The 12,213-nt window shown below is 42.1% G+C and overlaps 1 long non-coding RNA gene across 1 annotated transcript; it reads left to right on the top strand.

The window, feature by feature from the left end:
- Positions 1–244: 244 nt before the first annotated feature.
- On the top strand, positions 245–11,202 carry LOC134928323 (uncharacterized). Its single transcript, XR_010177891.1, has 2 exons — positions 245–426; positions 10,925–11,202. It is a non-coding gene; the product is annotated as an uncharacterized LOC134928323 (long non-coding RNA).
- Positions 11,203–12,213: the final 1,011 nt, after the last annotated feature.

The raw sequence follows: 12,213 nt of genomic DNA, 5'->3' as shown, positions 1-12,213 counted from the left end.
TTTGCAATGCTTGTCTCTACAACAGACGGCTGGATGCAAATACTGACAAAATCTGTATCCTCATTCTCTTATCTTGCAACAAAGTAATTACCATTGTGCTGCGTGATTTCCCAGCAACACCAACCTGTTCCCAGCGACTACTGTAGGTGCTCACTTTCGTTATGAATCAATGGGAAAGTCCCTAGTTTGCAAATAATAAAAAGCGAGGAGGAAACAGAAAAAACTTTCATTCTGTCCGGGCTGCGCTGCTGGAAGGAGCTGTGGCTGCGGCGGAGATACGCATTGCGCAGCGGAGAGTGCGCTCAGGCACCGCCGCACGGATCCCGGCCGCTGGACCGCTGTGCTCCCGGGAATATGCGTTATCAATGGGACTAAATAATCGCATGCATCTGGATTATACCTTCCTACGATGCTCTGCTGATACAGGTACCTGGAGTGAGTCTCTGATTGCTCCACATAAATGTCACCCCCACACTTGGAACAAAGGACTCCTCTTACCATTTAACATTGTCTGGAGAGTGGTTGCATAAGCCGCTGGGTTGCAGTCATGGTGAATGGTGTCGGTGGAAGTGCTTCTGCCTTGCAGGGTCCATGTCACAGGATCACATAACCAGCAGCAGCACTCTGACAGCTAGGTAACTGCTGTGCGCACATGCCATAGGCGAATAGCATTATCAAAAAATGACTCCTGTCCCTCCTATGGGCTTTTCTATTCCATGTGAACTTCCGTCTGTGTGCTGCAGCTGAGTACTTTCAGTTTCAGGTTTAGGAATGAATGGCTTCCCATGCAGCCAGCATAGATGCATCACTTTCTGGCTGGCTGGCGTGTGTTTGCACATTAGGATCAGACAGTCCCTGCTGTTTAACCTCCTATGTGCCTTCTGTCTCATTGTCTCCTGTCAGTGTATCTGCCCCTTCCCTTTGTGCATGATGGGGAGTTGCAAGTGCCCTAATTCCAGCACACACACAGGTGGTCCAAGTGGCAAACTGGTCGGTGTCCAAGTGGTTGGGACTCAGGGTGTGGGCAACATGCTCAGCTAGAGGGTACTGGGTAATGGCCTTTTCTGTACAACTGGCACATGTTAACATGTTTATGAGGCTCAGCTTCCTGGTAGATTTGCCTGACTGGTTTACGAGTGCTGAGCAGTCTTGTCCTATAGGTAACTATATATTGTCCTATAGGTAACTTACATTAAGCTAGTTTACACAATATAAATGTAAAATAGAGTAATGGGGCTTGTTACTAGTTATAGTTGCATGTGCAATGCATGCTTAGGGACTGAGCTGGACGCAGCAGTGTCTGTGTGCGCATATTTTGCTGAACGTCTGCGGTTTTGTGCTAGTACTGGTAAAAGCCCTTCCCTGTACATCTGTGCGTATGACTGCAAGAACTGAGACATCCACTTTGTGTGTCTTTAGATGCTGTATTCATGCTTGGTTTGCAGTGCACTAACCCTATGCTAGGTGCATATTATCCGCTGGAGAATGGCCTCCAATGTGAGCGATTAATTGTGTAGACCAGTGGTTCCCAAACTTTTTTGAATCACGGTGCCCTAGAGTATCAGAATTTTTTTCACGGCACCCCTAGGCCAATAATTTCTTATTGAGAAATTTAGAAAGAAATATTAAATTAAGTAGATTGTGTTTATATGTCATCCTTAGGGTCAGTTATGTGGTGAGGGACAAGATTTGCTTCTGTTTGTCCCCATATTTTATGACTGATAGCCACCAGCACTGGTTTTGCCTATTATATTGACCATATATAATTTGCATTGGTCCTGGACCACCAACCCAGGGCACCCCTGCAAGTGTCCCGAGGCACCCCAGGGAGCCACGGCACACAGTTTGGGAACCACTGGTGTAGACAAAGACTTCAGCAACACACCCTGTGACACTCTCATAACATGCCCATAAAACGGACCGCCTCCGTGCCTCTATATAGCCACCTCCCAGGAATAGGGCAGTTGAGAGCCGGGCTGTGCCCAGGTACTTTTCAAGGGGCGTGGCATAACCACAGGAGGTGTGGTCATGTACCCTTAGAATATATATAAATATATAAATTACTGAACAAAATAGTATTTTAAGCATTTCCATTGCCACACTGCAGCCCAGTACACAGCAGCGTGTGCAGCGCCGAGAAGAACCGCAGATGCTGCTACCAGGTAAGGGAGAGGGGGCCTGGGCCCCTATTGGACCCTCACTGGGCCCCTTCATCAGACCTGGGCCCAGGTAATTTGTACCCTCTCTCGGCACCCAATACATTCTCAGTACACTTCACCGTGTGTGCATCTGAAATCGCAATTGCAACTTTGTCCAAACACATGGACGCATGCGACGCAGACACGTTCAGTAAAACAAGACTGCACAACTACATCCGACACCGGATGAGCGCAAGTCCCAATCAGGCCCTTAATCTTATGTATGTTGCAGCCTTTAAGATAGCTAGTATCTCTCCAGCAGGTCTCCTTATGACAGCATGTGGTTGGAAGGGCGTATCTAGGATTTCAGTTCCACAACTGCTGGTGATTAATGCTGAATGCAGGAACTGAGACCACGTAGCCACATTTACTCTTGTAATTCAGACAAGAGCAGGATGAGAGTAGTTGTTACACCACAAACTGCTCTTCCCTGTTTAATAGGAAGATGATTAAAAGACAGTCATGGTATACTGCATTCATATATATATGCATTATATTTCCACGTGTATATGGTAAATGAGATCTGTAGACCTCCATCTAATGGATTATACTGACATCATTCCCTGCTTGTCCAGTGCTAGTCTCGGGTTGCCATCTGGGAGGCCACAGATTATTGAAACGTAATATACAATATACCAGAGTTATTATATGTAAAGTAAATCACTAATATCCAGTAACCGCTGGGAGACCTTTACTCACCAGGAAGAAAAGCTGTTGTGTCATGATGTCCTCTGTAACCCCATACGTTCATGCTGATGGAGAGGAAATCCTCAGCAGCGTTGCATGACCTACCCATCAGTGTTGTACTGAATGTGTGTGTGTTGGGGGAGGGGGGGGTTTCTTGGCAACTGGTATCCCCCTAAATGTGCACCTTGGCCAGGGGTGAGAGAGAGCCCCTAGGCACAAAAGTAAAGGCTGTCCCCGCCCCCTTGCATAATTTTATTATTTTCATTGATTGGATATAAGGCCTCATTTGATGATAGACAATCTAATAGAATATTTTAAAAAAACACTGACATTTTTTATTTATAATTACTGTTTGTATACATATTTACTAAGTAGCACAGCTTACAGGAGCAGTATGTGCATGTCCTACCCATTTAGGCTTCATTTAAGATGGCATATGGTACCATACAGTGAAATACTTAGCAGTTACTGGTACGTTTTGGGCTTTACGGTACCAATACAAGCATCCAAGTGCCGCCCCAAACCAGTGCTGCCCCTAGACATGTGCCTAATGGGAATTCACCACTGACCTTGGCCCCTCTTTAGGAAAGCACAAAAGTCAGACGTGGGTAACAGGTGCATAGAAAACCCATTTTATGCCAGGCTAGTTACTGTATAGATTAGTTGCCATTTATAGCACTGCCCAATCATGCAGCTAGTGTACTTTCCAGAACATGAGCCTTGTAAAATGTTTGCTTTATATACCCTATGTCATATTTGTAGAATGAAAGGCAGTTTTGCATTCCCCATGCTTACCCTGCCCTTCACTCAGTTCTGCATAAATTGTACCCTCACTACAGTGCTTCACTTTACTTTATACCTACATGGTTACATAGCAGTGTTCCCCGTCTTTTCACTCTTGTTCTGTGACTACAAATTGGACAGATCTAGGCCAGAGATTGAGTGCAACATTTTTCTTGTGCACATATTGAGCAGTTACGTAGACGATGGACACCTTTCCCTATCTGATGTTTCGGCTGGCCTGGCACCCTTTGGTTTGCCAGCTGTTTAAGAAGTACAAGTTATGATATGCCCTGACTGAATGCCAATTTGTGCCAGGTAAGGCTTGTTGGGACCTGTAGGTTTACAATAGCAGACAACACACGCTGTATGTTTTTCTTGACGTATGTTACATTATAACTCTTTGATTGTTTGTTACTATATACCTGTTTGAGCAACTTAATAAATATAAATGATGCACATTCTATTGTATTTTAAATACCACTAAATAAATATACATTTAGACAGAATGAGAACAGATATTAATTACTTTATCCACCGTACTTTCTACGAATTACTTGTGCCTGTGATAGGAAATTTTAATTATTGGGTCTACATGGGCTGGTGCAAATAAATAAACAATTTAAACTATGCCTGCAGCATTTTAGGAGCGTTATCGCTCCACAAAATACAATGTTATCGCTCTGCAAAATACAATATGGGAACGTTTAATATGTACGGTGTACACTATGTTACAAGAAAGCTTTGAGAGTCATTCATGTACTTGCTTCGAGTACTTATCATAGTCATTCATGTACTTTGCTTCTAGTAGTTTGTGAAAGCAATAAACCAATAATGTTGGGAAAAAATAGTGTATTTATCTAATTTATCTCTCTTCGGCCAAGTGGTTCTTATCTGCTGTCAAATTCTATGATTATATATATATATATATATATATATATACACAGGTTGAGTCTCCCATATCACAAATGTTTGGGAGCAGAAGGATTTTGGATATTGGATTTTTCCGTGTTTGGGAATATTTGTTTATCATAATAAGATTTCTTGGGGATCAGACACAAGTCTAAATACAGAATACATCTATGTTTCATATACACCTTATACACATAGCCTGATGGTAATTGTATACAATAGTTTTAATAATTTTGTGCATGAAACAAAGTTTGCGTATAATGAACCATCAGAAAGCAAAGTTGTTGCTATCTCAGTCACGCTCAAAATGTTCTGTATATTGGAATATTCAATATTTCGGAATTTTGGATATGGGAGAAGATTATGAAATAAAATGTTATGATCATAGTTTGAACCAGTACATTGCACTTTCTTTTCACTAGTAACATACAGATTTGCAGTAGTGAGTATATGAGGATTTACAGTACAACATACAGCTGTGTACAATTGTACTCTTTTACAATCTGTTGACCATTCTTTTCTCTTATGCATATAATTTATCAAAACGTGCTGTGCTCCCTTGCTATTTGCTGTTTTTTTTTCTTTTTTGTTGCTGCTGTTCATTTTTGAAACTATAAATAAAATATTTAAAAAAAAAACATGAGTACATATTTTATTCAATTAAACAGGGTGTACTTAAAAAAAATCTCTAGCTAATTCTGCATTTTTGCCTTAAACACAGTAGTACCAGTCTTCCATGAATCCTACAGTAAAAGGTAATAGACATCTCTATTTTAAGCTTTAAATATTTTCTATTTTAAATATTTTTTATTTTTGTCATTTAACTATACTTCAGATTTTCAAAATTCACTGTATAATGCTTAACTATCCTCACAGGATCTGATGACAGGTGTGTTTTAATATGTGTATCAGTCCTACGTAATCCTGCTACATTTCACAGTGTATCTATTCTTTATTGTTGTATATCACATCTGTTCATTGTACAGTGGGTCCTTTACTAGTTTAATCTTAGACAGACTGACTAACATGCATCATTTTTTTTCCAGTTTGTTGGATTAATGCAGATGTGCCAACCCATACAAGTATTTTGTAATGACAAAGTAATACCTGCAGACAACTATAATATATAGGGTGATTCAAAAGTCGCAGTACACCCCTTTGTTTCAAAAACTGTGCAGAAAATGGGAAAACTGACTTAGATTCAAAATGGCGTCCATGTTCGGTACATACCATAAAAGATAGCCCACCTCATCCATACCTTACTGGAGCATTCAGGTTTCCCATTTCCTGCACAGTTTTTGAAACAAAAGGGTGTACTGCGACTTTTTAATTCACCCTGTATTTGTGTGTTTTGTAGATAAAATATTGGTTTTACCTTTAATCTCAGGCAATTGTTATATGATATAATTTTAGATTCTTTTACTGAATATATATGAAATAATGACTGAATACTTTTCTTAGATGCATATCAAGTTTTAGAGACAGAAAATGAATAATCTGATTTTTACAGAAATGCAGAAAACCACAAAATCTCATCGCTGTAACTCCTACCTCTATGTCTGTCTGATTTTGTCCAGTTTGTTCTATTACTGTTGTTCTAATTTTAAAGTGCAATGAAATATGTTGCGCTACATAAGAAACTGTTAATAACTAAAATAAATTGTGGCATAAACGGAAACTGCTTCTACTGCCAGTACAGGTTATATATCTCTTTATTCTTTAGATAATAATCATTGTGTTGAATTTGTTTTATTCCTTATCTCATGTATATGCGCATTAGCATATATTTTACAGGTCTAAATAATATTCAGGAAAGATGCATAGAATACTTTTTTTTTACCTGTATTTTTTCATTATATTGTAGTCCAATACTATTAATACAGATGTGTGCACATACAGTACACCTATTCTGAAATCACGCCAAATAGCCCTGTCTAATGCGCCACGGACGATGCGAGTTAGCCGCGCTAAATCACTAACTCTAAGTACCTAGTACACTATAAGCAATATAATGGGCCCTACACACTGGCAGATCCGCCGCCAAGCTGCCCAATGGTGGACTGGATACGGCCGACGGGTGACTCGGTGACGGTGGGAGTAAAGTTTCTTCACTAGCCCCGTCACTCGGCGCCATAGCAATGCATGCTAATATGGACAATCTCGTCCATATTGGCCTGCATGCATAAGCGACGGGGCACCAACGAATAACGAGCGCGGGGCCGCGCATTGTTAATCGTTGGTGTCTACACACTGCACGATATGAACGAGTTCTCGTTCATTAATGAACGAGAACGTTCACATCGTGCAGTATTATCTGCCAGTGTGTAGGGCCCTTAAGAAACAATATTGAGGGGAAAAAGTAGCACAATGAAGAAAAAAAAGCAAAATTCAGGAAAAAGTACTGAATCTAGGATAAAAAGACAAGAGACAGGTCCGATACAAGTGACCCGCACTATGCATTGTCATGCTTAATCTGCGACTGTATACCAATTCCTTCACAACAAAATTTGCTAATTATGTTGTGTACCTAGTATACTATAAGCAAAGTAAGACACAAAATATAGGAAAAGTAGCAAAATTGAGGAAAAAATGATGTAGTCTGTCTAAAAAGTCAGGTCTGATATCAGTGACCTACACCATGTAATGTTATGCATTGTGCCATATTGCACAAAAAGTATAGGTGTATGAGGACACATTGACTCTCATCTTTTAATACCACAACTATCCATCTCATATTATTATTTTTTTCATTTAATTAGTCTTAATTTTTCTTTTCTCTTTTACCATCACTCTTTTTGCTTTTTTTTATCTGTCCTTTTTTCTCTCTCTTATTTTGTGCTTTTTATTTTTTCCCCTTATTGATTGTCTTTGCTTACCTTTTACTGGCCGTAATGTTTTCAAATAAAACTATTGTGCACACATTTTTCTAAAGCTCTTTTAACATTGTATTCTCGTGCCTCATGGCAGGTAGCATCACCCACCTACATAAACTAATTCCTCTTATTTGCCAAAAACCCAGACATCAGTTTACACAGTTTGAAGGTCCTCAACATAGCACCCCACAATGACAAAAAGGCTACGTAACAATATTTCTAGATTTGCCATGTGTAGGACGCCATGATTCTAATGGGAGATGCCATTTACATACAACCTCCCATTACAACTACTGTAAACAGTTTTGACTTTGCATCTGCCATAGGACATGAAGATGAGAGGAATAAATTAAGAGGGTGCACATCCATTTAAGAACCAGTGGAATGGGGAGAAAGATCCTCGCAGTCGCATCTCAGAGACCTAAGCTAGACTGTCTCACTATTACAATTCCAAAGTTTCCAAATGAAAGACTATTTTACTTCTCTCTCTATATAAAGTACGTGCACATGAAAACCGTAATAAAGATGAGGCCTGGGATTGTCATGCAATAAAGGACACATGCCTTTTCACTTTGTAACAAAAGCAAGTCATAAATGTAATCAGATTTGTGTTTTCCCAGTCTTCAGAGCTTGAGAGCCTTCTATGAGCGACAATTGAAATCCAGACAGGGGTGAGCTACCTATGTTCTCCCCTACCCGCAAACCCTTACCCTCCCTTCTCGCACCTAATCCCAACCTCCCCCTTTGGTCCCTAACCTCCCCCTCATTGTCGCCTAAACCAAACACCCCCTTTCTCGCAGCCTAAACTTAACCCCTCTCCATTAGTGCCTAAACCAAACCTCCCCCTGGTGGTGCCTAACCCCCACCCCCCTCCCTGCAGCCTAACTTTAACCTCTCCCCTCCCGCAGCCTAACCCTAGCCTCCGGTGGTAGCACCTAAACTTATCCCCGCCACCCCCTTGCCTAAACTTAACCCTCCTGCTATACTTACGGTCAGTATGCCGGCTGGCTGTAGTCCAGCGTCGGTGTCCTGACCTTTTCTGGATCCCAACGTCGGTATTCTGGCGGGTGTCTGGATTCCTGCATTGGTATTCCAACTGCCGGCATCTTGTCCGGATCCCGAATGAGCATGGGTAGTCAGACTGCCACTGATCTGTGCCATTTCCCTTGTCATGTATAATATACAACTATTGGGGGTAATTCCAAGTTGATCGCAGCAGGATTTTTGTTAGCAATTGGGCAAAACCATGTGCACTGCAGGGGAGGTAGATATAACATGTGCAGAGAGAGTTAGATTTGGGTGGGGTGTGTTCAATCTGCAATCTAATTTGCAGTGTAAAAATAAAGCAGCCAGTAATTACCCTGCACAGAAATAAAATAACCCACCCAAATCTAACTCTTTCTGCACATGTTATATCTGCCTCCCCTGCAGTGCACATGGTTTTGCCCAATTGCTATCAAAAATCCTGCTGCGATCAACTTGGAATTACCCCCACTGTGAGAAATAATGACTTTTTGCAATTGCACAGTCTTCTTTTGTGTCATAGACTTTGTGTCATAGACTTTGTGTCATAGACTTTGTGTTAAGCATATTGATTCCTACTGTAATAATTTTTTGTGGCCTTCAGTTGTAGGTCTAGTGACCTCCTAATCATACTACCCTGTGTGCAATCCTGAGGCAGCAGGGCACAGCCCAGTCCAGTCTTGTTTCCATATTTAGGGGTGTTCTCCACCTTATGGGCAGGGGCAGATTTAGAATACATTGGGCCCTTCCTCAAACAATCCATAGCAATATATCCTGTCATCACTACCCCCTGGCTGTACCTGTTGTGTTTGTGCTTCTTTCCCTTGCATGTCCATAGGGTGGCAGCAGCAGTGCAGGTCCTACCTGGTCTCCTGCAGTGGGGGCAGATCCCGGAGCTTCCTCTCAGGCAGCATGGGGACTGAGCGGGACATTTGCTAAGCAGTGATAAAAGCGGAGAAGTGAGCCAGTGGAGAAGTGCCCATGGCAACCAATCAGCACTGAAGTAACATCTATAATTTGCATACTATTAAATTATATAGAGCTGCTGATTACTTGATGGGGCAACTTCTCCACTGGCTCACTTCTCCACTCTTATCACTGCTTAGTAAATGTCCCCCTGATTCTGCTCATCTCCAGCCTCCACCACCACCACCACCAGCTCTCACGGATTTAGTATGATATCCCAATAGACGGGATGGCGGCGGTCAGAATCCCAACAGCGGAATCCCGACCATCAGAATCCCGACAGCAGGGCTGTAACTAGCGGTGTGCCAGCGGTGCCTTGCCCACAGCACATGTGCACTGTGGGTGCAGCATGCGCCCGCCCTCTTACCACCGCCACTGCCTTACGCCGCCATTAGCTGATACACTGGCCGCTGTCCTCTATGTAGTGGTGCGTTTGGCACCTAATCTGCCAAGCGCTCCACTATATACAAGGTAGTGCACAGCGATGCAGTTTCCCCCCAGGTGCTCTGTCCACTGCAGTGACTCCAGAGCTCCTGCCGCCAGGCACAGCCATCTTTAATCTGCATGCTTACACCCTCATCCTCCTGTGGCAGTCCCAGCCTGGATGGCTTCCTGGATGGATGGCTGAGGTAGAATCACACTGATTGGTAGCACAACAGTACTATAGTAATAGTAGCATAATAGAATTGGCGGCACACTGTGGCATATGAATTGGGGCGCAAGGGGGAATAACATGTGAATTGTGGGCACAGTTGGGAGTATAATGTGAATTGGGGGCCAGTGGGGTGTGTAATGGGAATTGGGGCACAGTGGGGTGTGTAATGTGAATTAGGACACAGTTGGCTGTGTAATGTGAATTAAGGGCACAGTAGGGAGTATAATGTAATTTGGGGGCACACTGGTTTATGCTGTGATTTGGGGGGCACAGTGGAGAGTGTAATGGGAATTGGGGGCATGGTGGGGAGTGTAATGTGATTTGGGGGCATGTAGCATGTAATGTGAAATGGTGCACTGTGTGGCATGGAATGTAAAAATGTTAAGGGGAATTTGAGTGCCAGCGGGTGGCAGGAGTGTTAAAAAAATCTAAAACTTATTTTACTACATATCAAAACCCCTAAAACGTCTTCCATTAACGTGTATTAACATAGTATCCAAGCGACCGACAGCCCATCCAAAAGTACCCTAACCCTCCCCTGCCCCCTACCCTAACCCTCCCCAGTACTGCCTCACCCTAACCCTCCCTTCCCTGCTGCCTAAACCTACAAAGGGCTCATTTACATGTGTGTTGAGACTTGCCTAGAGTACGCTGTACGGACGAACCTTAAATTACCCAATTTATGTACTGCACGTTATAAATGAAAATAAAGCTTTAAATGTATCAGCGCATGGTTTGTATTGTGTTTGTGTAATATCCATATTAGACCAGACATGATTTAAAAGGTTTGTATCAAAATTTGCTTTTTTTGTCTCAATCTCATCTATCAGATCACTGGATTTACAGATGTCACAGATCGAGCGATAGCATCAGACCATTGAATATGGGACCAAAAAGATCTGTACTGGGAATTTTACGATTGTGGGAAAACTGGAAGTCGATCAGGAACAAGCTGCATGCCTCTATCTCCAGGAGAGTACAGCATTTGTCAGTGCAGGACAATTTACAGACATTTTACATTTTAGACAAAGTAGTTAAACACCCAAACTAGTTTTACTGCTGACTGGAGTCAGCTACTAGGCGAGTTATTAAACTACTGTCTGCCAGATGAAGTGTGAGATTCACTGCATGCCTCCATGAGCTAGCACATCCACGTATATAAGTATTGGCTGACACACGTCACATAGAGAGGATCTGATTACCAACATAGAGGGCAAATAACACCACTAAGCTATACACAGGACAGCGACCAACAGATATCCCTTCACTCCCAGCAACCGAGTTGTTATTACAGAGCACCAATATCTCCAAACTCGTTTCAGTGTTCAAGTAACGTAATAAGAAACCTACTACTATAGATTGGCATTGTTTATATCTTCAGATTATCTGTAGATTTGCACATGCTAATCCATAAAGTGTTATTGCAGTATTTACTCAATGCTACAATTCTGAACAGAGAAATTATCAGAGCAATAACAGAAGTTAGAAATATGCCTCAATGGTTAGCATCTAATAAGAACCATGGGGACAATTCAATTGCAGGCAATGTGCCGCTGAGTATCGCTACGGTATTCGGCTGTGTACATATTTGCCATATTTGGTAACCGAAAACCACAAATTTTCCTGCACCCCTCTGACTGGTTGCAGCACAGCTAGCAGTCCTCAGTATGCAGTGTCCCCTCGTCCATCACTTCTGGGTAAACCATGCACTCATCAGAACCCACCTACTCAGAAGACAGGGAACTACATACCCGATCTGGTCACATACACTGCCCCACTTTACTGTGCACGAGTCACATAACATTTTGTAAGTGCAACATATATATTCACACATATAGCTTCACCCACAGGGCAGTGGTGGCAACGGGGAACTAATCACATATTGGTTATTTGTACTCGCAAATAAAAACAAAACCTGAGAACCCCTGGTATAGAGAGATCTCCCACTATTTATTATGATGATGATTGATTATTATTATTATTATTATTATTAGCCAAAGAGGGAGATGATCACTCTCCAAGTTGATATGTGTTACAGTCAATTGGCCTCACATAGGGGGTAATTCCAAGTTGATCGCAGCAGGAAATTTTTTAGCAGTTGGGCAAAACCATGTGCACT

This window comes from Pseudophryne corroboree, chromosome 5 (assembly GCF_028390025.1).
Source record: "Pseudophryne corroboree isolate aPseCor3 chromosome 5, aPseCor3.hap2, whole genome shotgun sequence".
Classification (NCBI taxonomy): Eukaryota; Metazoa; Chordata; class Amphibia; order Anura; family Myobatrachidae; genus Pseudophryne; species Pseudophryne corroboree.
Note: the sequence above shows the minus strand (reverse complement) of the source record. Positions and strands in the feature narration are given on the sequence as shown.